This window comes from Lonchura striata, chromosome Z (genome assembly GCF_050655825.1).
Source record: "Lonchura striata isolate lonStrDom1 chromosome Z, ASM5065582v1, whole genome shotgun sequence".
In the NCBI taxonomy this organism is placed as follows: domain Eukaryota; kingdom Metazoa; phylum Chordata; class Aves; order Passeriformes; family Estrildidae; genus Lonchura; species Lonchura striata.
The window spans coordinates 33,662,592-33,689,117 of record NC_140740.1 but is presented as its reverse complement, the minus strand read 5'-3'; the positions used below and the strand labels follow the sequence as shown (position 1 = coordinate 33,689,117).

The 26,526-nt window shown below is 36.8% G+C and overlaps 1 long non-coding RNA gene across 3 annotated transcripts in view; it reads left to right on the top strand.

Annotated features, from left to right (window-relative positions):
• LOC110479142 (uncharacterized) overlaps nucleotides 1-18,442 on the top strand; it is a 28,324-nt gene extending 9,882 nt beyond the window's left edge. Inside the window, exons 3-7 of one of the 3 annotated variants that reach the window (XR_014951582.1) lie at nucleotides 7,299-7,498; nucleotides 8,619-8,752; nucleotides 10,803-10,866; nucleotides 10,954-11,162; nucleotides 12,784-18,442. This is a non-coding gene — a long non-coding RNA (uncharacterized LOC110479142). Of the gene's footprint in view, nucleotides 1-7,298; nucleotides 8,753-10,802; nucleotides 10,867-10,953; nucleotides 11,163-12,783 lie in introns of all 3 variants that reach the window. The other 2 variants (XR_014951581.1, XR_002466871.4) reach the window with 2 other exon arrangements.
• Nucleotides 18,443-26,526: the final 8,084 nt, after the last annotated feature.

Sequence of the window (26,526 nt, the reverse complement as noted above, 5' to 3'; positions counted from 1 at the left end):
GCTTTGCAGAATAAGAGGCTTGAGATTGGTCCTGTGCTACAGCAGTCATCAGTTTTGTGTTTCAGCCAATAAATTAAACAGAACCTCAAAATACCAGTCAGTCAACCCAAGCATTAAGTACTCTTAACTCAAGACTGGCAACTGATGAACAACAGTATTTTATTTTGTACTATACAGAATGATACGTGTGAAAAAATGTGCTCTGAATGCATGGTTTCTTTTACATGGGTATCAACAACAACAGAAAAACCCCAAACAAACCAAACAAAAAAAAACCCAAACAAACAAAAAAACTAGAATAGCAATCTGGAGAAACAAATTAGTAAATCACCAATGATGTTGTTTTGAACAAGTATGAAAAGGTTCCATCAAAGTCAGATGAAGAGTACTAATTCACAGGAAAGTGGCTATTTTATTTCACAGATCTGAGATTTCCTTATTTAGTAAGATAGAAGGTTTTGCCAGTTAAAGCCTGCAGAAATGGGATAAAACTGAGGTAGACTGCATTTTTAGATAGATAGCTGTTATGGGTATGGGCAAACAGTGCTGATAAGGAGCAAAGAGGATCAGGGCTAGAAATCACCCAGATTGTCTGATACCATGAAAATGGGAATTATATAAATATAGAGAAAAGCCTTATTTGAGAAGGACCATCAATAGAAAGGCAACCTCATCACTTAATGGATGTGTTTTTATACAAAGATAGAGTTCCATTATCAGCTGAAAAGAAATTTAAACAAATCAGAAATTGCCCAACATTTCACAGAGGTTACTGTCCACATGAGCGCAGACTTTTTAAAGCTGCCTGTAAATAATGCAGGAATTGAAATACTACCCTTGTAGTGAGAAAAAATTATTGGAAAAGGTAATTAAATTAAAAAATAATGCAGATTTCATATTCAAAGAAAAGACAGCCCTACAGGAGATAGCAAAACTAATGTGTCCTTCATAGTCACATCAACTTCTAGTGATTAAATAATATTATTTTGATTTTTTTTTCCAAATCAGGATGCATTAATTTCCAGAGAATCAGAAGAAGAACACAAGATAACATTCCTGTGTTCTCAGAAAGTTTCCTTAATGACAACTTCACTATACAGTCACATAAATCCTTTATTTTCTTTTTCATGCATAATCTTTATGAATACAGTAGAGACAAATAGCTTTGGAGAAAAATTATTTGTCTTTTCTACACAAGAGAAATGGTTGGCTCTTTTAGAGCTTGAGTACTGCTCCACTCTGACTTGGAGTGATTGGTCCGTGGGTCAGCTATTCAGCCTTTTCAGCTAAGACTGAACCAAAAGATTTTCAGCTGAGATCTGATGGTCAGCTGAGATGGTGCTTCTCACCCTTGCCTCAAAGGAAACTTTGGCTCAAGCTACCAACTCATTTTAGAGAACAAACTCATCCTCAGATGGATGTGCTTCTTGGTCCACTGATGACTTTGACTTGAATCACATCAGTGACCCAGAATGAAAGGCTCCACAAACTCAGTAATTCACCAGGTCTTTCAGGACTTCAAGGGAGAGTGCAGGGGTAGAAGGATTCTCAAAATATTTACAAAGGACTCATCAGGGTGTATTAAGTATTATTCTCTCATACACCTGTAAAGTACACTACTTCAGATTTGGTAAGTGTGATCTGTAGGTACAAAAGAGTAGAATGCTGTTATAAATATGAGTATTACAAATAAATATAGATTGCAGAAAAATATTTTCTTAATTCTATATTTCATGAAGCAAAGTATTTTTTAATAAAAGAAGTCATCCAGTTGAAGGATTTTAAATATTTAAATTCTAAACTTTTCATGTAAATAATAGATGAATTTTCCAAACATAGCTGCATAATTAGCTCACAATAATGTGTGGACTTCTTCCATTTTATCACTGATATTTGCCATTCATATACATACCTCATTGTGTTTGTGTGTGTGTGTACATTCACACATATAGATTTAACTGATGTACCACTAGAAATATAATTATCTGGGAGTTTACCTCCCTTGGGAATAATAACGCTTATTATCACTCAGTTATACTTAGAGTATGTTTTTACCATTACGATGAACTCTTAGATGATCACTCTTTGTATCTCTTTTAAAGAAATCACTTTTGTTTGTTTCTTACTTTTCTAGATTATCTGTCATTCTTAGCATTTGTCTAAAATGTCAGCAAGTGGATTTTTTTACGTTATTATTTCTAAATCCAGAATTTCCTATTCTATTCAAAAAGCTTTTTTCAATTTATTTAGGTAGCAAAGACTAATTGTGAAATTTAGACTTTGAAGTCTGTTACTATTTTTAATTCCTGCATTGGTTTTGGAAGGTAGAGGATGGGAAGGTTAGGATTTTTATATTGTTTTTAATTTATGGCACTGAACTGATTTATGTGGAAGTGGTGTTTTTTACCAATTAGTGTCTTTCTTAAATTTGTAGATTTTTTTTCCCTCTATTGAAATTGAATTTCTCAAATTTTGGATTAAAAACCTTTGGACTGGACTGCTAAGATAATTGCTATATTAAACAAACTTGCCAGGCACTATGAAAATACAGATATATTTCATTTTTAGAGCAAGCAAATTAGTAAATGAATCCAAAAGATATATAGATAATTATGTTTTCCACTGGCCAAGTCTAAAATCTTTAGTTTCCAAAATTTCAACATAATCTTCAGCCTTTAAAACATGCAGTTCTTGTTTTATGTCTAAGGTAACAAAGAAAAAAAAATCACTCAGTATTTATACAAGTTAAAGTCAACTACTGACCTCTCTACCAATTCTATAGACTACTATTAACCTTGTCTGCAGGAGAGTGGTGATTTTAAGAATTATGACTGTTTTTTTTGAATGCTCCAGCAGTCTCAGATCATTTACTCCCCAGTGTATCACAGGACTCAGACTTTTCCAGATGGGAAAATGATAAGACGAGGAAGATGGCAGGTCAGTCTTGAGGCAGCTTCAAGAAAATTGCTGCAAAATGAATCATGCAGGTCTGCAATGCTTTACCCAGCATTTTTCTGTTGAAATTCATTAAACCAAAGGTTGCTGACAAACTGAATGAAATTATTGTGCAGTATGCTCTAAGAAGCCAGAAAGGCTTTGTCCATCATCTCAGCTATAAATAAACTAGAGGATCCTGGAAATATTCTGCATGCTTGTGTTATCCATAACATTTTATACAGATTTGTCGCGTGCTTAAATCTCACCATCAGTTTCAGCTGTAAAACAAATAAAAAATCTGGTCCTTGAAATTTTTCAACAGTTTATTTCATGCTTATTGTCAATTATATCAAACTGTTACTAGTGATATTTCTTCACCTGGCTATGCAGACCTGTATTTACTTGTCTATATAATCAACTAATTAGTTTTGCACAGATGATATAATGAGGGAGCATACACTCAAATGAACACAGCATTGCTGTTAGGAAATTTCATATCTTAGTCCAAATCTCTGAACAAATGGAAGAAGAAAGACAGCTAACACCAGAAATCTTTCCTAAGTACTGGCAGCCCAAGCTGTTCTCTGAGCAGGTAAAATGTGTTTGGGAATCATGAGGTTAAACAACACACATTTCAAACTGCTCTTTCTTGTTTGCATATTGCAGGGTTTAGTGTTCCAACTTTTGTGTCTCTGATAGCTAGATTAATATTTACTGCAATGAATTTCATGTTTATTTTAATGAATGTCATGTTTATTGTAATACTGTTTCATGGCTCCTGGTTCTGTAATTACAAGAAGCATGCTAACACTGTATGAGTCAGAACCGAACCACTGGAGAAGAGCAGTAACACCCCGGTCTGAACATTTTCCTTAAGGTTGGAGGAACAGATACATTTCACCTGCTTTTCCTGCCTTCTCACCATGTTGCTCGTTGTCTTTGTAGGAACCAAGAAAACCTCTGGACCAGAGGGAGAGGTGCAGAGTACCACCCTTGCTATATAGGTTATGCTGATCCTAGTGCTCATGGAAGGGCAGGGGTGTCATTACAATGGCTTTGGGGAGGTCTGCATTGTAGACTACAAAGGCTAGTGAGACAACCTCATGCTTCATTTCATCTAATATGAATAAACTGGGCTTGAGCAACAGGGGCATAAACTAGACTGCTTTTGTAACATGAGGATTCACACTGCTCCTGCTTAAACAAGGCAAGATATAATAAGTTCCTTCAAGCCTAATTCAGCAGATTCATAGTAGAGAGAAACTGATGGGGAGCCAGCCATTAATAAATTTAACATTATTTTTGATTAGTGTGATTTTCTTCAAAAAAGAGAACTATTAAGTAGTTTATGTGCTTTTATTCAATGTTTTATGTAAATTATTTGACAAATTGTAATACATCTATTTCCTATGAGAAAAATGGCTGGAATTTCAGTGGCATGGGCAAGACAATTATAGAAAAACTCCACTCCTGAGAACTTGTTCTATATGTTTTATCACACCCTAGGTACTAATATATGACAAAATCCTTCTGCTCTTAATGCTGTCACATTTGTGTGAGATGAAGGTTGTTGTCTCACCCACACATCTTTAGGATGACACTTTAATTGGAAAGTGGTATTGTTGGGAACATTTATGAATAATTTAGTATGTCCTCCCCACTCATCTTTTTATATGTTCAAGTCATTATTTTATTTATTATTTATTAAGTCCTGACACTATGCTGATAGCTATACAGAATAGAGGAGAAGACAAAGAACCTGCCCTTATGCATCTTATGCAGCAAGAAACATAGAAAGCTGTTTTCCATCCTACTCATAAGATAGTAAACACATTCTGGCTGTGGTCCAGAATTCTTCCTCTCTTGGAGCTTTCCTTCGCTGACAAATACAACAATAAAATTAATAGTAAATATATCTCAATATGAGTGTACTGTTAAGCTTGTCTGGCTTTAATGTTCTTATCCTCTGAGATCTTAGTTTCCTGCTCAAGTTTTCTTTTTCTAGCAGAAATACACAAATGTTCTTGTTGTACTGAAGTTAACAGGATTTAACCTGTATTGGTATCAGAGCATGTCGACAGAGACAATTCTATCTTCCTTTACAGGGAGCTTAAACTTGTTAACCTTTTACAAAACAACAGTATTGTTTGCTTACTTTTCTTTCTCTCTTTTTCTTTCAATGTTCTTACACACTTGCAAATCAATTTGCTTATGACATATTGGGTCAAAAGGATTTGGCTGCAGACCCATGTGTTCTATTCAGGTCTGTAAGGCAAGCATACAGAGAAACTACATTGATTCATTGGCTGTGCTGGCCATACAATTCCTTCCTGATGCAGAACTGACTTGTTGATATTTATTATATTACTTATCCTATTATATCTCTTATGGTATTAATTTGTTGGACATGAAACATATAAACAACTTTTGTTGTCAAAACATGAAAAAACCCTGATTAGAATAATGTGTTTAGGATTAAGTTATTGTCTGCAATCTGAGGAGTTTAATTCTTTTATAATTTTCAACTGAAAGACTATTTTACCTTCTAGTATATCTGCTTTTATACCTACATGATTTTTAGCAGTTCATATTCAGGAAACTTCCAATCATTCACACATTCATGAACACATATTTAAGTATATATTGGTTTAACAGGTGCACTTCCCTAAAACATATTTCTTTTTAGAGAAGCTGTTGCCCAAGGAAAAATATTCCACTACAGACAGCTGCATTCATGTGTTATGTCTCAATGCATTGTTTCTGTCCAAGGGGGCTTTTTCCCTTCTGGAAATCACCCTCTTCTAGGATATCACAGTGTTTTCTACGCTGATTATGATGTAGTGTATATGGAGTTTGTGGAGGACTGAATGATATTTTACACTGAATCACCAAACCATCCAGATAAGACTTAGTTTAGAGGAAGAAGTGTACTTGAGGAGGCAGAGCAATGAGTAGAAAACTATTGGATAATTTCTTCTTTTAAATTTTCTTTTCTGAATAGAAAAAAAATAAAACCCTATTTTAACCCTTTTCACACCAAATATTAATAGCACAATTTTTAACCTTGTGATCTCAGCCTGTATCAGGAGAGGTTCAGGTTAATCATCAGGGAGAATTTTGTCACTGAAAAGTTTGGCAAACTTTGGAAAAGGCTGCCCAGGAGAGTGGTGAAATTGCAACCACTGGAATAGTTCTAGAAGAGCTGGACAGCACTCAGTACTATGGTTTAGTTAATGTAGGGTGTTTGGTCAGATGTTGGACCTCTGGAGTCCAAAAAACTTTTACAGGTTTTTCCAGCCCTTATGATTTTATGACGTAAGGACAAGCTAAGTTGAACATGTAATTTTCACAGAAAAAAGTCCTATTTTATCCAACAGGAACAAACCAGTGATGAAAAATAAGAGGCAACATTTTGGAAAGGGGAAAGATTACAGAGCCCAGAGCAGTAGGCTGTCTTAGTACAATGTGAACAAGATTAATGTGCATGAAGCCTAATTATGTGAGAGTGAAAGGTCATCAAAATCAATTTGCAGCATGATGTACGAAGGTCATTATCAGACTGAAATTTTCTATACCTATTGAAAATGCAATAAAATATGAAGTGGATGCCTCCATAACTATGATTAGTAAAGAAAAAAGCCATTGAACCATCTACTTAAAGTTTTGTGCTGCCTTAGTTTTATTCAAGTTCAAAATATTGCAAGTAATAAGAGTTGGGTTTCTGGAAGACAATATGGCTAAAAGAATCCATTAATTTTCAGGATCTATAATGCTGAAAGAATTGAAAGCACCTTTCTAAAATTACAGTCCTCTGAATCAATAATGTAATATTTGTAATTTGTCTTTTTTTATTATTTTATCATTATTATCATTTTTATTTTCAGTTTATGGAATTAAATATACTAGAATCCATCTTTTGCTTATCTGTGGTTAAATTGCTTACTCAGGGGTGCAGATTTTCTATTTTGCTTTGTCTGTTTTGTTACAACATTTCAGTGGCAAAATGACCATTGTGCAAGCAAACATTGATCTGTACAGCCAGCAGAGAAAATATTACAATACCAACATTTAAGCCTAAAATACGTACTCAGAAATATATTTATGCATATCCTGAAGGTTAATATAGTCTATCCAATAACAGTAAAACAAGCTGATTTGTCAGAATAAGATATCTACCAAATGGTTTTCTTTTTGAAGTTTTTTGTCAGTTAAGCCATGAGAGCTAAACAGTCTATACAGGGAGCTGTCATTCAACAGGAACAAGATGTTAGTTTGAGCATGATCAGTCAGAAGCTGAATTAAATTCTGAAAACTGTGCATTAATTCCCTTTTGTGTTTTCTTCCCTCTTTTTCTGGCACAGGACTCCTTCTGTATTCTCCTATGAATAAAAAGACACTTGAAGTAGACGAAGGACCCTGGGGTGGAGAGTGGCTGCTGATTAGATACACTAATTAGATACACTTACACAAAGAAAATTTTCTTCAGCTTTCCCACTTTGCATTGTGTTTTCCACTAGAAGTTTGCATCAAAGAGAAGAAAATTAATTTCCTGCACACAGAGGTACTAAACTTGCAAGTGTTGCACTTAGCCCGGACCTTCTTCATGCAGGCTGCACAGCAGCTGCTTGCAGGGCCCACTGCAAGATCAAGGTCACAAGGTGACCTCCTCTCTTCAGGAGCTTTGTAGATAGCATCTCTGATGTACAGAAGGCTATGTATTCTGTATCACCTAGGAATGGGGTAAAAATAGCTGCTGAGGAGTCTTCCCCACATAATATGCAGCCTCTGAAAGCATATGTTTATTCAATATTAATAACTTAATAACTGTTGTCAGCATGCTTCAAACCATAAACAAAATAAGTTCTTACTGCTTGTATTTTCTTCCTTCTTTATTCCTGTGGTGTTTCACTAAATGGTGCACTCAGATCAAACTTTTAACACCCTAATGAAAAATGCTGCTGTAATTTAATTAACATTTTTCTTGTTTTTCTTAAAATTAGAAGGATTAAATTGCACCTTATGTTCTTTCAAAGACATATTTAAAATGAGGTGGCCACCACACGATGGTTCCCCTTGTGGCAGTTGGGGAAATATTCTAGACAAGAAAATGAGATTCAGCATTGCTAACAGGAAGATAAAAATACACAGTATTTGTTTTACAACCTGCTAATAATGAAGCAGACTGAAGGAATGATTGGTTGAATGCACTTAGAATAATAATAATAAAGGGCAGGGCAGATGCCGAAAGATATTTTCACATCTCTTCTTCTAACTGATGTTTGTTTCTCATGTCCTTTGTCTACATTTCCTGAATTAGTGTAGCATTCTTTGAGGGTAAATCAACCTAATTTTCCTGTCCTGACAGCTGCATCCTTGATGGTACTCAAGAAATAGTTCCAAACTTGAAACTTGGCACCAATGAAGAGGCTGCACTGGACTCAACTTGTTCTAGATATCAGGCAGAGGTTGACTGCTCTGCCTCTAAGCCCAGAGCCATCTGCAGTGGGTTGCAGCTCTGGGTCACATCAAATCTGCAGGCCCTGTGCCATACCTAACATTAAGCTGTTGAGACCCTGATGCCTTTTCATGAAAAGCCCTGCATTTTACACCAAAACTCATATGCCTGTAGGTGGCCTGAAGTACTAGGTAGCTGGTTTACCTTAAGGGTCTGTTTTGAGCAGGCAGTGGCAAAACCATTGTGAAGGATTGACTTAGGATTTCAGTGACAGCCAGCCAGATGGGAGAAAATAGCTGGCTTACAGAAATCAATGGGAGCAAATGGAACAGGATCTTACCCCTGCTGATGCCTTGAAAAGTAAGTCTTCATGTTGATGAAATAATATTAGAAAACAACTTTAAGGATTATTTCACTTCAGTTATTAACAAAACAATATTGTAACACATAAGCCTTGGGTGCCTCAGTTACATGTGCAGAAGTAAACAGTGTCCTAATTTGGCCTAACTCCACCACTGGGTTAAGTCTCCTCCCTGCAGCTAACCACTACCGTAGCTCCTGGTACACTCATCTGGGTCCTGGTGATTGATCAGTGCCCACCTCTGGTAGGGACACATTTTGCAAGGGACCTTGGGAAAAGCTGACCTGTAAGTTGGCTGACTAGAGCTTTTCCTGCCAAGGCAGTATACACAGATGTCATTTGAGTGCAAACTGATTACATACTTGCCTGAAGGACAATTCCCCATGTGAGAATTTCCACATGGACAGTGCGCTTGGGCTGCACTTGATCTCAAAGTACAGCTCCAGAAAGCACTCTGGAGAGTGGAAGGATGGGGAGTGAGGAAAGGAGTATGTACAATTCTGTTTTTTTCCCCTCCTCCTGTGTCTTGACATCTATTGAAGACTTTGGTTCCAGGGAAATAATGTTCTACATTCAAGCATTATATTATGTGTTTTATTAATAAAACATGAATTTTGTTAGCCCAGAAGAAACATACTGTTTAGGAGAATTTAGTTTTTTTTCTTACCCACCTCAAGTCAATGGTGTTTTCTCCAGGATTTACAGTCTTGATAGCAGTCAACTTGAAGAGAATTAGTCCTTACTCACATTTCCCAACCATATTTCTCCTCATGCTCTAATCATGCAAATGTTCTCTAAGTAAATAAATATTGTTTCAGGCAAAATTATGATCTCAAGAGGATGTACTTAACATTTAAAGTAGAGTTGAAAAGTGATCCCAGGTATTTTATACAGTCAAAATGAAATCAGGAAGATCTCCATGACAGCAGGTCTGCAGAAAACCACAAGATCAACAGAATAATTTGATGGACAGCTGTAGCCTTCAATGTTACATACAACTGAAGGCTTTAAATTACATTAATGAGACTACTCGAGTGTGGAATTCACTATACAGGAATTAATTCACTGTAGATTCTGATTGTTTTTACCAGTATCTGCCTCTCTTTAAGGCAAAATCATTACTTTGCTAAGGCATTTCTGGGACACATTAATAGCTAATCTCTGTACCTGTGCAGAGTTTACATTTTCATGATGGACAGGCATCACAGGGCAAAAATTAAAGACCAAAAGAAATTACTAATGTGCTATTCATCTTACATGAAATGCTGACAATCCCTTAAAAATATATGCCATGGTCACTGAGTTTGCACAGTGAAACATTTAACAGCAGGAAATGCAAATGGTCAGCTTTATGGGAATGACAATGGTCAATGCTTGGTCAACTTTAATTTGCCATGACTGGGCATGAACATAAGAATTCAGTGATTAATGACAAGATTAAATGAAATTTCTCATTAATATAATGCAGTATCTTACCCCCATGAGATAGCCTAGACACCCTAATGTCCCCTTTTCCCATTTTGTTGCCAGTATTAAGGTTTAATGAAACTGCTTTTTTCCAGCATTTGCTAATACTGTGTGTCTTTTCTTATCTGATGCTTAGAAGCTCTAGGGATTTTTTTTTACTTCTGATACAAAGTTTGTATTGCACATAGATTCAATCAGGATTACAACTAGTTCTGACAAAAGCAAAGCATTCTGTAAACTTTATCTCAATATTTTAATGCTACATTCCTTTTTGAAAAGAGGTAAGGATTTCCAGTGTCCTTGCAGTAAAAGGACTTACATGAAGGCTACAGGCTCATTGCCTTTCAACTGACGTCACCATGTTACTTCCTGTATCCTGTTTTCTGATCCATTTCAAGACTCATATCAATTGTTGACATGAACTTTGCTGATGAACATGCCCTAAGATGACCATAAACCAATTTATCGAGCAAATTAGAAGGTTATGTCTTGTGTATGAATCTTAATATCCAGATAGCTGCATCACAAAATTAAAAGAGTCAATAGCCTTGTTCTTTCTGTTCCCCTTCCCCCTTCTGATAGGTTTCAGTGGACTATTTCAAGAAAAGGAAAAAGGAACATTATTCACTAGAAAACAGTTATTCAGGTACAGTAATTTGTACTTTATGTCATATTATAATGGTGAGTGTAAATTTTCCTTTGAACCATGTTTTATTAACATTTTTTTCCACAGAGTTACATCAGAAGACTCTATAAATAAGCGATGTGCTCAGCCTGCCAGCTCTTACATGCATACCAATTACCTCTATTGGTTTCAGGACACGTAGTCAGTACTTTAAACAACCCAGATAATATTGCAAACTGAAATATTCAACATCTCCATCATGGTATGCTGTCACCACGCAGAGAAATGATTATAATTGGTAATCACTTCCACTGCTGGTAAGTTGAGTGGCATGATGCATTTTATATCCATGCCTATGTCAAACTCATTTAACATTCTGGCACAGTATATTTCGGAGAGCTAATCTAAGGGAACAACACAATGATTTTTTTGATGTTCAAAATTCTCAATTTCATGAAGAGAAGAAATTGAAGTAAATACACTTATTAATACTGTAGCATTTCCTATGTTTTCTTCCTAAAGAAAGAGGGTACAAAATAGATCACCCATCCCAAATTTCTGGTTCTAGGGGGGGCATGTCAATGACATGAAAAACTGCATAAATAAAAAATTATCAGTATTTTTAATTATACATTGCTATATCAAGGTATGACATTCATTATAATAAAGTGAACTGAAAAAGGCTTAATTCTTAAGAAAAATGTACTGATCTATCACGCTGATTTTCATTGTTTGCTTTTTTTAATAATAATGAGCATTAGAGTGTTTTGTCTAATTCCACATAAATGCATAAACAAAATCATAAAGAGAAGGCTTATATTTCTGTGGAAGAAATCAGGAAGTTGAAGAGGGTAGATAAAAGCTTCAACATTAGGAAACTCACCATCCCTGAAAAATGTTTTCCCCACTCCCACACCTCTCTTACATGTTATGCATTTCTCCTATCACACATAACATCAGTTTTTTATAATGTAGCAGTCTTTGTAGCACAGAATGAAACAGATAAAACACATTCAATATCTTTTAATAACAAACTAACAAAAAGCCCCAACTCCAGCTGCTAGATATTGCACTACTTTTCTAGAGTAGCACTATTCCACCTATGTTTAGCTGTATTATCAGACAGATGGCCACAGCTTGCTGCTTCTGATTGTTGCTGCCCTGACAAAAGAAACATAATTTTGCTGAGATATCTTCCCCACATGGGGTCTTTTTAATACAGTAATTCCATGGTCTTTATCACGTAGGTTATATGTCGAGTGATCCACAATCTGAAGTTACAGAATCACATGATCACTGAAGTTGGCAGGGACCTGTCAAGGTTGTTTGGTCCAATCCCTCTGTTAGCAGAGTCACATGAAGCAGCACCGAGCTCAGAAAAACTTTGAATATCTCAAAATAAGTGGTAGGATGAAAAAAACACCATAAAAAAGAGAAAAGAGAGAGAAAAAAGTTGCTTATTCATTCCTCCTATAGCAAGTTCATGGGAGAAAAAACGGAAATATTGGAAAACATGAAAACGTAACCTCTCTGCTAAAGCAAAGAGTGATAACTCTGCCATTCAAGAAATAAACAAAATCTGGTTTGATTCTTTTGATAATCAGAACTCACTTGGTGGCAGGTGAGATTGGCTGAAGTTAAAGTAAATGTAACCATATTTTTTCTGATGTATTTGAATAAAATCTTCAGTCTGAAAAACTAGCTTGTAAATCCTGGAGGAGCAAAGATGTCTGACAGTTTTAGCATAGTGAAAACTTTCTCAGCGATAATATTGTACATCTATACAATATTTTGTACATCTATAAGTTACTTCTAATTCACCACAAAATTGTCAAGATAAGAATCCTTCACCAGTTTGTATAATAATGAAAAAATTTGTAGTAGTTTTTGCTAGCAGATTCAGACTGAGTTATCCTAATTGTCTTTTCTGGTCTTCAGAACATGAAGAAATTGTTGACGAAGTAACTGACCTCAGCTTTAAGTGGTGTGAGCGGGACAATTCAAAATAGACTGTAGGAGAATCCTTCCTGAACAGAACTCACAAAATTTGACTGTTGCTGTGTAACAGCCGGGACCTGTGTCCCACCAGGAAAGCCATGGAGGATACGGTCTGCCAAAGCCAGATAGCTATGGCGGGGCTATCACCGAAGATGGGATGTCACTCAGGCTGTAGTTTCCAGAGAGTTTTATTGAGGGATAGAGCAGTTGGAGGTGCAGGGAGACACCCTCTCAGGAAGGGAGCGGGCTCTGAGCGCATGGTCCGGAGGGTGGGGTAAGGTATATAATGGCAACGGGGTCAGAGGGTCGGGGTACAAATCAGCCAATAATGGACCGATACAGGGGAGGAGCGACAGGGTGAGAACCGATTGGAACAGGGGGAAGGGGTGGCTAAGAATTGGGAACCAATAAAAGCATAAAGAACGAGGAACATTCTGGAATAGAGGGATAGCTCAAACCAAATATGGACATGAACAGGGATAAATGATTGGCATCGGGGAAGGTGGGAAAATGATACAGAAGTGGTTTCCCAGGGCATCCCAGGTGGGCTGTCCCTGGGACCCCCTCCCACATTGCTGTCTTTTGATCCTCAAGAATGGAGAAGTGCAACAGAGAATGTTCTAATGAAACCTGACCAAAGACTGACAAGATTGGTTTCTGTGTTACAAAGTCTGGTCCACTGAGAATTTTTGTGAACAGTGAGCAGAAATATAGACTGAACATACATTTTCTTTCAGAAAGAAATAAAGGCATGCTTTGCTATTCCACCATATCATGAAAGATGGATCAGGATGTCAAAAATTCATCCCATTACATCTCAAGAAAAAGATATTATTCTTTTTTTTCTAGTAAGACAAGTATTTTAATTGCTCCCTCTCCCTTCCTCTACAATCTAAAATTCAAAGTTATGCTTTCCTGTTTAGCTCTTCTAGTAGGATAGTGCAGACCTTTTCTGAACAGGGTATAGACTATAATCTTTATGATGGTATACTATTGTCTCTCCTGTTCTTAACCACTGAAGCCTAGATAGAGTCTTCATGTTACATGATGAATTAATGAGAATAATTCTGTACTTATTGGAAGCTGTTCTGAGAAGTTATTGATATAAAGACAATTCATCATTTTCTGGGTACCAACCGTGTCTCTGGTTTGGTGATTTCCCTTACACCATTTACTATGATAATTCCTTTGACAGTATCAGCATTTGGTAACAGGTCAAAATACAGGTATATAAGTCAATCTCTAACTTTACCTCAATAGAAGATTTCAATATTTCAAGATTTTGACATTCAAATGAAATGTCCCATTTCAGTATTCTTAGGAATAAGCTTTAGACCCTTTTTAAAATTCAAAATATACTTTACATGAGCAGTCTGTCTGCAGGCCATGAGGAATAATGTTTGCACTATATCATTGCAAAGAGTTTTTCTCAGTTTTAACTCAGCTGTTCCTGAGAGAGGCAAATCTGATGTCACATCTGACCACTCTATTTCCCTGGAAAACAATATATTCAATATGGCAAGTGTTGTTCTTTAGGCATTGCCGTTTACACAGACGACGTTTCTATTTATCCCAAGACTAATCTTCAACAGCACTCCATGGTATTTTGGCTACAGAGCTGATTAATATAACATATTAATAGCAGGACTCCAGGCAGTGCAGTTTCACTCCTTGACACTGGTTTAGTACATACTGTATATTTACTCAGTGGCAAAATGGTTTGTGCTTTGAATATTTTCCTAGATTAGTTTCGCTTTAACAATTCAAGGATGTTTTATAATTTGTCAGTTCCAGAGAATGTCTGAACACTTTTTCTCTCTCATGAAAATGGTCTTCATCTCAGTAGGAACAGAAAGGGTACAATGTCCAACATTCTGGAATAGACTTCTGTGGTTGCAGTGTACTAAGAGTATCCATGTGGCATATTTGCTTTAGTACAGGAAGTTGAATCCAATATACCATGTGAATCCAACGTACCATGTATTGATTCTGTCAGTAGCCTTATTAAAATACATGGGTGAAGAATAAATATACAAGAACAGATCCTCAAATCTGACATTATTATTGCTATAATGTTAATTAGGAAAATCTATATCATATCAACCATATATCATACATATATATCGACATATATCATACAACATATATCATATCTATATTAATGTCTGGACAATTTTTATTATTTAAAAGATCCAATGTTGCCTTTTAAGTTGCAGATATTTTTAAATTCAGTGATGTCTGGGAATAATAATATGGAAGATTTTGCTCTTACCAGGAATCAGTCCCTTTCTTGAGATCTTTTTCCCTCTCCCTTATTTTTCTGCAGTCATCAAAATGGGACCGTTTATAGTTCATTCTCATTCATTTCATGGTTTCTATTGTAAATTATATGTCGCATATGTTATATGCATTATCATATAATGACTTAATTTAGTAATGCAGCACTGATTATAAAATAACTGAAGTGCCAAAACATTTCTGCCCATAAATTAAACTTCCTTCTTTCTTAAAAAACAACCTTTGAGATAGTGGCCTCATCTATCAGACTCATCTTTCATTTCTAATTACTTTCTTCATGGTCTGGCTCCTAGAATAGATAGGAAATAATAGTACACATCAAAACAATTGCAGAGAAGGTATCCATAGAACTTTTATGCTAAAATTATTCATGGTTTCTGTGACTATTTGAGATTTTAAGAATTACAAGAACTGACATATTTGAGAATCCTTGTACTTGCATTTCAAAAAGATATGACAAAGACCTGACCTCCTTTGCAAGTAGACTGTGCATATACTTATGCAGTAGACTTTTCTGGTAAAATATTTGTAATAAGCTAATTTCAGTCTGGAAAGCTTTATGAGAATGGTTACATTATGCATACATTTCACAAGATATTTTCTCACAAAAATCCAGGAAAAAAAGAAATAGTATCATACTGTTCCTTAGATAAATCTCAATTACATCATTCTCACACATTTAGAAATTGAAATCATAAATAAGTAATTTGTGATTAATTCAGGAGGTAGACAACTTTTTTTTAAAAAATGTGACATTTAGCTGACAATATATCTGGTATGTAATGCTTTCTTCATAGAAATTTCCTTAGTGTCAGTTGTTCTTCCACACTAATTGTTCTAACTTCTGATACCTGCACTCTTCAGTTTCTACAATTTCTTCTGCGATACTTGTCCTCCACTATTTCTCACCACCTCTGTTTTGTTGCACCTTTTCCTTACAAATCTTCACCCTCCTTCACATGCCACAATCAGTTCCATGTTTGCTTCAGTTCCATCTTTGTCACACAAGTGCTCTGAACTTCACCTGCTTTTTAACTGACTTAACAACACCCACTTCTTAAATGACATCTACAAACAATTATCAGATCAACTATGCCACATTAGCATCTAGTGATGGACAATTTAACTATTTTTTTAAATTAGCATGTAGTTCTGTATAGAAATATATGTAGAGCATACGAAACTACATTTTTCTTGTGCTTTATTTAATGACTTCCTTTCTTCATATTCATGATCTAGTTATTCCTTTTAATTTGCTTTTGATTGATGGTAATATTCACATCTGTTTCTACATCTTTGGAACCTAGCTATATCTGCAGCTCATGAGGTAACAACTCAATAAATATTAAAACTATGTTCAAACCATTAGGTACTGTTAGCAACTTTACATGCTTCATGTCAAAATAAAGATGTAAAGACATATACCCTGGCAAAAGATTGCCTGGGGCTATGGCAGCCTCTCCAGAGCATTTTCCTCAAGACTTCCAAGAAACATTGAGAGACGTGATTAATGGCAGATATAAATTTGATAGCATTTGTTGGGGCTGGTTTCATTTGGAAATGAGGGGCATCCCTGCCTTCTGCCATGGAGATCAACAGCCATCCTCCTTGTACTGACTTGGGCTTATATAAAGACTCCCCCTGGGCATACTAATTTCAAAATATCTGTGTGAAATGAGGAGACACAAAGTTGGGTTTTGTTTTCTTGGAAAGCTTTGTTGCGTGGAGGGACCTCAGCTGGGATGGTCCTCAACCACTGTTACAAAAACACCCAGGAAAACAGGTGACACTGGGAAAACACAGAACAGGGATCCCTGTTAAGGAATACAGGTTTCTTGATGTGGGTCAGAATGGGCTCACTCAAGGCTTGTATTCTTAGAGAGACAAGGTTTAAGTGGTGGAGACTACAGCAGTATAGGATGTGTTAGAAGGAACACCCACCCTGATCCATGACTGTCAGCTGCAGAAACACAGGCAGATCCTTAAAAGCTGTATTTAAGAAAGGCCCCAGCTATCAGGACTAAAGATGCACCCTGGGGAGCACATAGTGTGCCTAAGGGAGACAGGAGCCCCTGAGGGACAGCAGCCATAGATACACCTACCAGGACAGGGACAACCCCAAGGGACCGTGACCATGGGAAACTGTATCAGGCCAGGAATACCCCTGAAGAACTCTGGCCAAGAAGGTCCCTGTAACCTGCGAAAACAGGGGGATGTGACCTTTGGGATAGAGGAGTACAGGTGCACAACTGGGTGTGCACCTATGTTAGTGGGTTTTTTGTGTTTGCTTGTGTTTTTGTTTATATGTGCATGTGTATGAATACTTACACCTCTTTTTCTCTCACTTTGACCTGAACCTGACCAGAAGTTAGACAGGAGGCTAGGAGAAATTGCCTAATTTAAGATGCAGTGGTGGCACCAGCCAGATGCAGCCAGCACCCACCAGCAGCCAGCACTGCCTCCACCTTCTGTCCCAAAACTCCTGTGCCTTCTGAACTGCGCTGGTGCCATGGTTCACATGTCATGGGAATAAGAGCCTGAGACAGCAGCATGCACAATGCTTTATGTTTTCTTCTTCTCTAACCACCTTCAGGCCTTTCAGCTTCTTCCATCTTAATATGCCTTTTTTTCCAGTGGAAATTTCAAAATGGGGGCTGAGTGGAGGAGGAGGGGAAAACCAGCCTAAAGACAGATATTGTATTTTAATGTGACAACATACAGAAGGTGGTCCAGAGCCATAGGTTGCATCATATCTAGCCTCGCATGAAAATTAGATGTACTTGTTTTTTCAGTTTAAAAATAAAATTTTTTGGAAACATTCATTAACAAACAGCACAATGTTGCACAAAGTGCCTGAGGGTGTTCAAAGTTTATTCTCTGATGGAGTGTCATATATGTGAGCAGATAAATAAGGCTGCAAAAGCTTTGGGCAGAACCTTCACTGAAGGATGGCTGCCAAGTGTGCAAAGGGAGTACAGCTGTCTTTGTAGGCTGGCTGTGGCATCTCTCGGACTGCAAAACCTTGGTGAAACCTGTGAAAGCAATGAAACCAACCCACTAAGCAGTTAATGTCCTGTCACATACCTCTGCTTACCTCTGCCAGATACTCTCAGATGTTTATATTGCTCATGCATGATGGTCATCCCAAGGCCCTGGTGACATAGACAAGCACACTGTCAGAAGACAGACCAAGTAATTCCTCACTGAAGACAGATCAAGTTTCGTCTTTTAGTCAACAACAACACAGAATGTACAGGATTGCACTCTAACTATAAAGACAAATTGATTTGTTATTCTCAAACAGTTCTGTTTAGTCCTTCTTTCTCTCTCTTCATAAATACAATGTGTTTTTCAAACACCAAGCTTAGCACTGCTGTAAGGGGAAGACTGATGACATTGTCTCTAGCTAAGCAGAAAGATTGGAATTGCTGAAGGCTGTAAGAGCTAAGCTCACAATAAATTGAGCCTAACCTTCCCTTGCCACAAACACACTATTAGCCATGCTAAATGGAAACACATCTTTATAAGGCAGGGAAATTAACTAAAATTACATGCTATGTTTATAACTGTCCTGATGTCTTTCCAGCTTTGTGCTGACATACTCCTAAACAACAGAGATGATCTCTTTCCTACTTTAAAGGTAGAAATGCTCTGGCATATTTATGTTTAAATGTTTGGGGTTTTTTTTTAATATAATGAGGAAAATGGGAGTGGTAAGCATATTATATCGCACAATTAAAACCTGTATTTAGTTATTTTTAAGTTGCAGATATTGGGGGTGGAATGTCTGCCTTTTGAATCAATCAAGGGAAGATTCTTCTAAGGGGATTTCAGAAGAAAATTTTAAATAACAGAATAAGAAATTTCCTAGTAGTAGGACTACACATAAACATTAAAGGGCAATCCTTGAAGACTATAGTAAGGGCTAAACAGTGCCTTTTCATGTGTTTTGGGATATTCTACTTCAGTTCCTCATCTTGTCTTCCCTTAAAAGAGTTGAAGCCCTCTCATAGCTCTGGAAAATACCCATTTAGTCATATGTTATTCAATCTGACCATAGATTTGTCAAGTTGATAGGTTTTTGTCCCACAAAGGAAAAGCATAGTTGCAGTTTCTCTCACAGTACATAGCTGGGGTGTAATAAATGCAGAGGAAAGCAGGTCAGAGTGCCAGGCACACACAGGTGCCAGCTTTCCTGTCCTTGTCTCCCTTCAGACAAAAGACCTCAGCGCTGAGAACACAATGTCACCCAGAACCTGTCCAGATTAACCAATTATATACAACTTGATAGCCTCCCTAAAATCTTTTCTGTGTGACTTTAGACCTGTTTTGGAAATGCCATGATTCCCAGAAGACTTAAAACAAAGAGAAACAAACACTCTGCTTGGGTCAGAAAGCAAGTGATATTGAGCCCAAATGAGATGAATGAGATCTCTGTTAATATGGAACATCCATTTATCACCCCACCTGAATACACAAAAGTAATTTGTAAAACTGCTATGTTTATTAAATCAACTACAAGCAGATACACTTGAATTATATGGCTTCCATGATCTGCACCCTTTGTGAAAGAGAAACTCCTTTTTTTTTATCTTCTGCCACCTTTATTTTTTTATTTTTCCTTTCTTTTTCTGTATTTTCCTTTTCTCCTACAAGGTTAGGGAAAGAAACTATTTAGGAAAGATGATGCAGTGTCTCCTGGACCATGTCACTGAATTACATGTTCTGAGCAAACAGAGTTGACACGAAATGAGCAAAATAACTTTTTGTTAGTCAGTATTTAATTTCTATGTACAATGTATTATGTACAACACACATGCACTCAGTTCTGACAGCCTCTGGCCTGTTGTGTCCTCAAATGAGTGCCTAAGAAGCTCAATTATACACCTGTTATAAAGCTTACTTTTTTATTATCTGATAAATTATAAATTAAGTATTACCATAGAAATTGTTGAAATTACTTGAATAAATGGAATATTAATTTTAAACTAGATTATTCATGTACATGAAAACCACTTGACTATGCAAAGGTTTTTAGATTTGGGATTCTCTTCCCTTGTCCTTCTCCCTTTTTTTTGCTCCTCATGACAAATCAGTACAATTAGTTTATTCTTTGTGAGACGTGTTTTTTAGGCTTCTTTTGCAGACCAGTTGGAGGCAGATTAGAAAGATGTTCTCTCCTTGGAGTAAGGTAAGGAAAGCTAAGAGAGTCACAGCACTAAGTCTCTATAGTCATCCATATAGTTTGGGCATCCTGATAATTTAGTGTTTTCCTGTGAATTCATGTTCTGCTTATGCTTAAGTAGAACCTGCCTATCTGTGCAGTATTGCCACTGAGGACTTGTTCCCTGTTCCACATTTGAGTGACTGTTCCTTTAATTTTTTTTTTTTGGTCTTTTTTTTTCCCCTTGGCTATATATCCAGTTTGTCAGAATTTTGTATTCTAAAGTTGCCCTCCAGCACTTGCCACTGTGTCTAGCCTGGTGTCATCTTCAAATGTACTAATTATGCTCTACTCCTTAATTTAGGTCATTAGTGACTGAAATAGTATGAGATTGGGAGCGGAGTTTTGGGGCACCCCACTTCATTCTTCTCTTCTGTTTTTGCAGTGCTCTGCTGGTAACTCTTTGGTAGAAGTGTGGGATATTTTCATTAGCCCTTTTTCCCCAACTTATTCTTTGAAATTGAGTGGCACTGTGACCTCTCTAAAAGGAGGTCTTGAAGTTTCAGTTGCCCAAGCGGTTTGGAAGTTGCATACATTGCCTTTCAGAAGAAATCCTCATACTTCTGAATTCTTGCTGCTAAATAGTTGTTCCCCTGGATTCTGTAATTATGTAATGCTGGTGTTACTTCCATGTAGGCCCTTATTATGCTGAAGCAAAATAAGGAAAGCGCATGAAAAATTAACGTTGTGTTTAAAAGGTTCCTCTTAAAATATACTCATAATCTGATGTTACTTTCTAAAAATTGGCTGTTTTGGAAAACTACCTGTTTGCGGTAAATCTCTGTAAATCTACTTTGAAAATTTTTATTTAAAATTATGCTTGTGAACACTGTTCTTTTATTATGAAATAAACCTTTTCCAAGCAATGTAGTAGTGTGGTTTGTTCACTGACTTTGTTAACATTTAGTGAGTAGAATAGCAGAATCTCATTTCAGAGAATAGCTTCATAATTTCTTGCACCTTCCATAAAAACAAGCAAATTGACACCATGCCAGGAGTAGCCAGAGGAGATCTTAGGAGAGAGTTCATAATGATACTGTTGCCATATTGCATGCCTGTAAATAATTCATAGTCAACCACCCTTTTGTTTTAAGCAAACATGAGCAGATGCCTTCCTAAATTGGATGCAGACAAGTTTTCAGCAAAATATTGTTGCAATATGACACTTAAAAAGAGTAACATTTTTCCTTTAGTGATTTTTGAAGCGTTATCCATTCTGATAATTCACAGTGATTCCTTCTGCTACACATCAAGTGCTTCTTCATTGTGTTTCATCTGCGTTTTCCACATTTTTGCCATGTGATAGATTTAACAGTTAACTCTAGCATGGTGGAAAATGAAACAAATTTGCATGCAGTTAAGAGAGCTGAATTTTGCAGACAGCCAAAATACTAGTATTAATTATTTAATGCAGGACCTGCAGTTTAGATGTTATATCTGCTTTGTATTTAGGAAATAAAAAACCTCGTCCAGGCGTTTGAGTCTTATCTATGCTTTTAATTAAAAGACAAAAAACAAGAAGTTTGGGGGCCCAAGCAAGATGTCACTGCTAGTATTTACACAGCTGATGACTCCTCAGTACTCAGCTTGTAAAGACAGGTCACACCTTTAAAAATTCAATATTTATACTGTGCATAAGTGTGTAAAATTCAATTTTATCTGTAATTTTTTTTTTTTTTACCTGCTAAGTGGTGTGAAAACTCACACGCAATTAAGAGGTGGTGGTTTATTTTTGCTGTTTATACTTTGAATTTTGGCAATCTCCTTTCTTGTAAACAATTCTCTGCATATCAATTAATTAAGCATGAGCTTTTGTTATATGCATTTCTCTATACTGATTTCATCCCAAGTTTGTATTCTTTAAAAAAACTTTGAAATAGGAAATAGGGATCAACATGTATCAAAAAGTAAGTTGTGAAGAATCCAATAAAATGTAAAGAGTTTAGACAATATTGTCCACATATTTGCTCCTCTGAAACACTTCTGGAAAGTTTTGCACTATCTCAGCCGATTGCTAAGCTACATTTCAAGTTTCTTCTAAATTCGGTTTGAGGACGTCCTCGACCTTCGTCCCTCAGGGTCACCCCCAGAAGGAGTGCTCAGCAGGAGTCCTGGATAGTGTAATCAAATCTTCCACTGGAGAGACAAGAGAACACCCAGGTATCTTTGATTCTTTCAGGTTTATCGGAAGGAAGGCAGAAGCAGGTGAGAGAGATGAAACCTCACAAGAGGGGAGCTAGCTCTGGGAGCCCCCTCCAAGGGAGGGGTCAGGCTTTATAACAGGGCAGGGATAGGAGGGGTCAGGGTACATGGAGACCAGTCAGGAGAGGGCTTAGGTGAGGAGCAGGGATGGGGTGACATAACCAGGAGCAATGAGGGCAAAGGGAAGGAGTGGTTAACTAAAGGGAACCAACGGGGAAACAAAGAACAGGGAAATTTCCAGAACTAAGGGATGGTATGAACAATGATAGACATGAACTGGGAAGGGCACAAATTGTGATGGACATCTTAAGGCGGGAAGCTTATACATTGGTGGTTTCCCAGGGCATTCCCGAATAGTTTTCCCTGGTACCACCTCCCACATCGGTTTGTATTAAAAGTTTAGAAATTTTTATAAGGGCAGCTCCAAGATATGTTCAATCTATTATTTACTAGCAGATAAAACAGAATGTGTAAGCAACTTGATTTTATTAGTCCAATTGATGTTTCAGTACCCCTACTGTTTTGATTCTTTCATAAGATTTGGAATCATAATCCTAAAATCTACCTTCATATGAATTACATAACTTCTACAGTGCAAAAAATGGAAAATTACTTTTTCGGGACTTAAAGTATAGCTAGACACTCTATTCTCAGTTAGTCTAGTTGAATAAAATAAAATAAAAATAGGGAGAGTCTGAAGTGAATTAGATCTTTATTTTTCTATCAGTATCTCTTTGTGCTCATTGTAACACCTTTAGATGTCTCTTCATTTTTTCCCTCCAACTTTTTCCAGGGAGAAAAGCAAAATGCCATGGGTGAATATGGCATGGGTGGAAAATGTAATTGGGGGAGTCTTAGGATTTCATGTCTGGAGGAATTTTTATACCCCTCTAATCCCACAGGGTCCAGGACATCATCTAGTTATTTTTGCACTAAAATAACAGTGCTTATTGTGACCTCTGCTCAAGATAAATTATTTAGACACAAAGTTTCTAGCCTTCATTCAGTTGTATATTATTGCTTTACTCAACATTTTGGCATTCCATGAAACATTTGGGTTTAATTCACACCTCTAACCATGAGTCCTTTGAGGACCTTTTTTCTCTTATGAGAATAACAATGTAGACAATAAATGTACAAGTGCAAGGTAAATTTCATACTTAAGTATCATCAGACTAAGACCTTGGCAAAAATTAGATGTACTTTCATAGTGAAAAGTCAAAATGTTTTTCCAATTATTACAAATACTGTAGACAAATATTTATTTATCTGTAACGTTCTCCACACAATGGTTCACTCTTACAAATACATTAAAAATGTTCATTAAACTTTAAAATATTCCAAGAGAATAATCAGTTTGTCGAACTGAGAGACTTAGAGGGACTTTTTCAAATGCTTAGATATTTTCCTGTGGCGGGCAGGGAGGGGGACTTGTGGGTTGTAAGGTCAGATTTATCATTTGGGGTATAATAAATTATTTAATTATTCAAACATAATCTGAAAGTCTGTAATTTGTGTCACAGACATGATATGCTGATTTTTCTGAATGCAACTGAAATCTCTTTAAGAAGGAGAAACCCCAAACTTGTTCAAATATTAAGAATGCTCCAACTTAAATGATTTACATTTTTATACAAAATAATTACTCAACTAATGCATTTATTAAAAAAATTGGAATCTCATCTTTGCTGCAGCCACAGGTACATGGGTATTATATAAACAAAATGATTAGAAGCTACTGTGGACAGCAATGTAATTAAAATTACTAATTTTTGTCTCTCTGTGTTATGGTCAAAGCAATCTATTGCACATTCTTTTTGTATTGCGTTATAGCTCTGCAACATGAATGTGGCACTTAGTGAAACAGCTTATCAATCACAGCAGAAATACAAGACTTTTAAATAGAAAATTAGTTTAAGTGTAGACTAGGATGTTATCTCCAACACCATAGTCCCTACAAAGGGGAGATCCAGCTATAATAGAAACTGTCAACCCCACATGAACCACTTAATCATGTTTATATATAACTTGCATATTAAAAAGCAATATCCAATGTCAATGGCTCAGATATAAAAATATCTTAATAGTCAGTAACTGACTAATGAATACTGCAGTAATAACAGTTTAATTTGAAGAATTCTGACAGCTGGTTGCCTTGATGAGAGCTGTTACCAGAGAGGCCTAGTCCCATGCTGAGAACATCCACAGCGTGATTTATAGCAGCAGTGCAGAACTGTTTAATGTCAGCACCTCTCAGCTAAAGTAATAATAAACAGGAATGTTATGGTTTATTTTTCTGTATGACTTGTTCAGACTCTGTATGGTAAGCACCAACTCAATAGGGGACAATAGCTGCCATTCCCCAGGGAGTTGTAACTGAAGTTTAAGCATTTTTATTGGCAAGGTTAGTATATCAAAATGAATCCAAGCAGAATTTGGTTTTTCTATTCTCTTTTTACTTTTCTTTCTTTCTTTTTTTTTTATTTCTTATCCCATTCTGAAAAGTAAATATCATCCCTGTAATTATGAAAGCCTCCTTTAGGTTCCAACTGCATTTCTTTTTTATATTAGTTAAACTCTTTTCATTTGTATGTTTAGTGGTAGATATGAATTTACGACATATAGCACTACACAGCTTTTTTCTTTTCCTTCCTCCACTCTCTTCCTAAATTCTAAAATTTTTAAATGTTAATTAATTTGCAAACTTCAAAGAAAGCAAGGTGCTCTTTAATTAAACATTTAATATGAAGAAATGTTACATACTGAAAGGTTTAAAGCAATTTTTTTTGTTTTTAAAAAGTTGTCACTTCTTGTATATCTATAATTTTGAGCACAAACTGCACCTTAGAGGCAAAACTTTAGAATATATCTTAGTTTAGCTCCCCATCTTGACCAGACTTCCAAAGACTGGAGAATATTCACTATGAGCTAGGTAAAGGGAGAAGACTTTTCTTCAAATATCTTCTCAGAGAACTTCTACTGACTCTTACCTTTTAAGGACATACTTTCTGATTCTTGTTTTAAAACGAATCAAACGGAAAAGTCAGTGATTGTACAGCTCTTTCAGTTTGCTACTAGTGTGGCCTACCTGACAATTGCTACAGTTGATGCAGATGGACATTTGAGCCTTCCTGTTTTATAAATATGGCACACAAAATATACAGTGATTATATCAAGGTGCATCTAGAACCACATCTATCCTTACACTAATGTGCCTTGGCAAAGGTAAGCTGTTGTGGTTTGACACAGAAAAAGAATTTTTCCAGAAGGAAGAGGTCAATTTGGATATTGACCAATTGAAGGTGGACACGCCTCTGAGAACACAGAGGGTTAAAAGCAGAATTCCCAGGGGAACTCGCTCTCTTTGGTTCCGGTCAGCGCACAGTGCAGCCTCTCCCCTGCCCGGCTGTGGCTGGTGGGGAGGGGAAGGCCCATGGCCTGACTGAGGTGGGCCAAGGGTGGAGGGACTGGAACCGGGCTGGCCCCTGCAGATGGAAGGGTGGAGAAATCTGGGATGTCTCTGTTCCCCCCCCACCAGATTTTCTCTACCGAGAGGGAGAGAGAAAGAGACAGCAGCAGTCTTGTCAGCAATTTCACCGAGGGGAAGGAGGAGCCGGGGGGGCCGCTGCCTGTGGGAGCCAGAGAAACTGGGCATCAAGCCATCCTGGGATCAGGACTTTTAACCCTTCCTGAGAAATGAAAGCTTTGTGAAATTTCACTCCTCCTCGGTTTCAAAGAGAGGAAGAGAAGATGTTATAAGGAAGAATTCTAGATGGGAAGGGACGATGGAGTGGCTTTTTGGCTGGACTTTTTTCTTTGGTAGCCATAGACTGAATCAAATTTTCTCCTCCAAGAGAGACTGTATTTTAGGAGGATGCCAGTGAGCCAAGAGACCTGCTTCAGCTGGGAAAAGACAGAAGTGGAGCGAACAGAGAAAAGTTAGGGGATTTGTGGTGGTG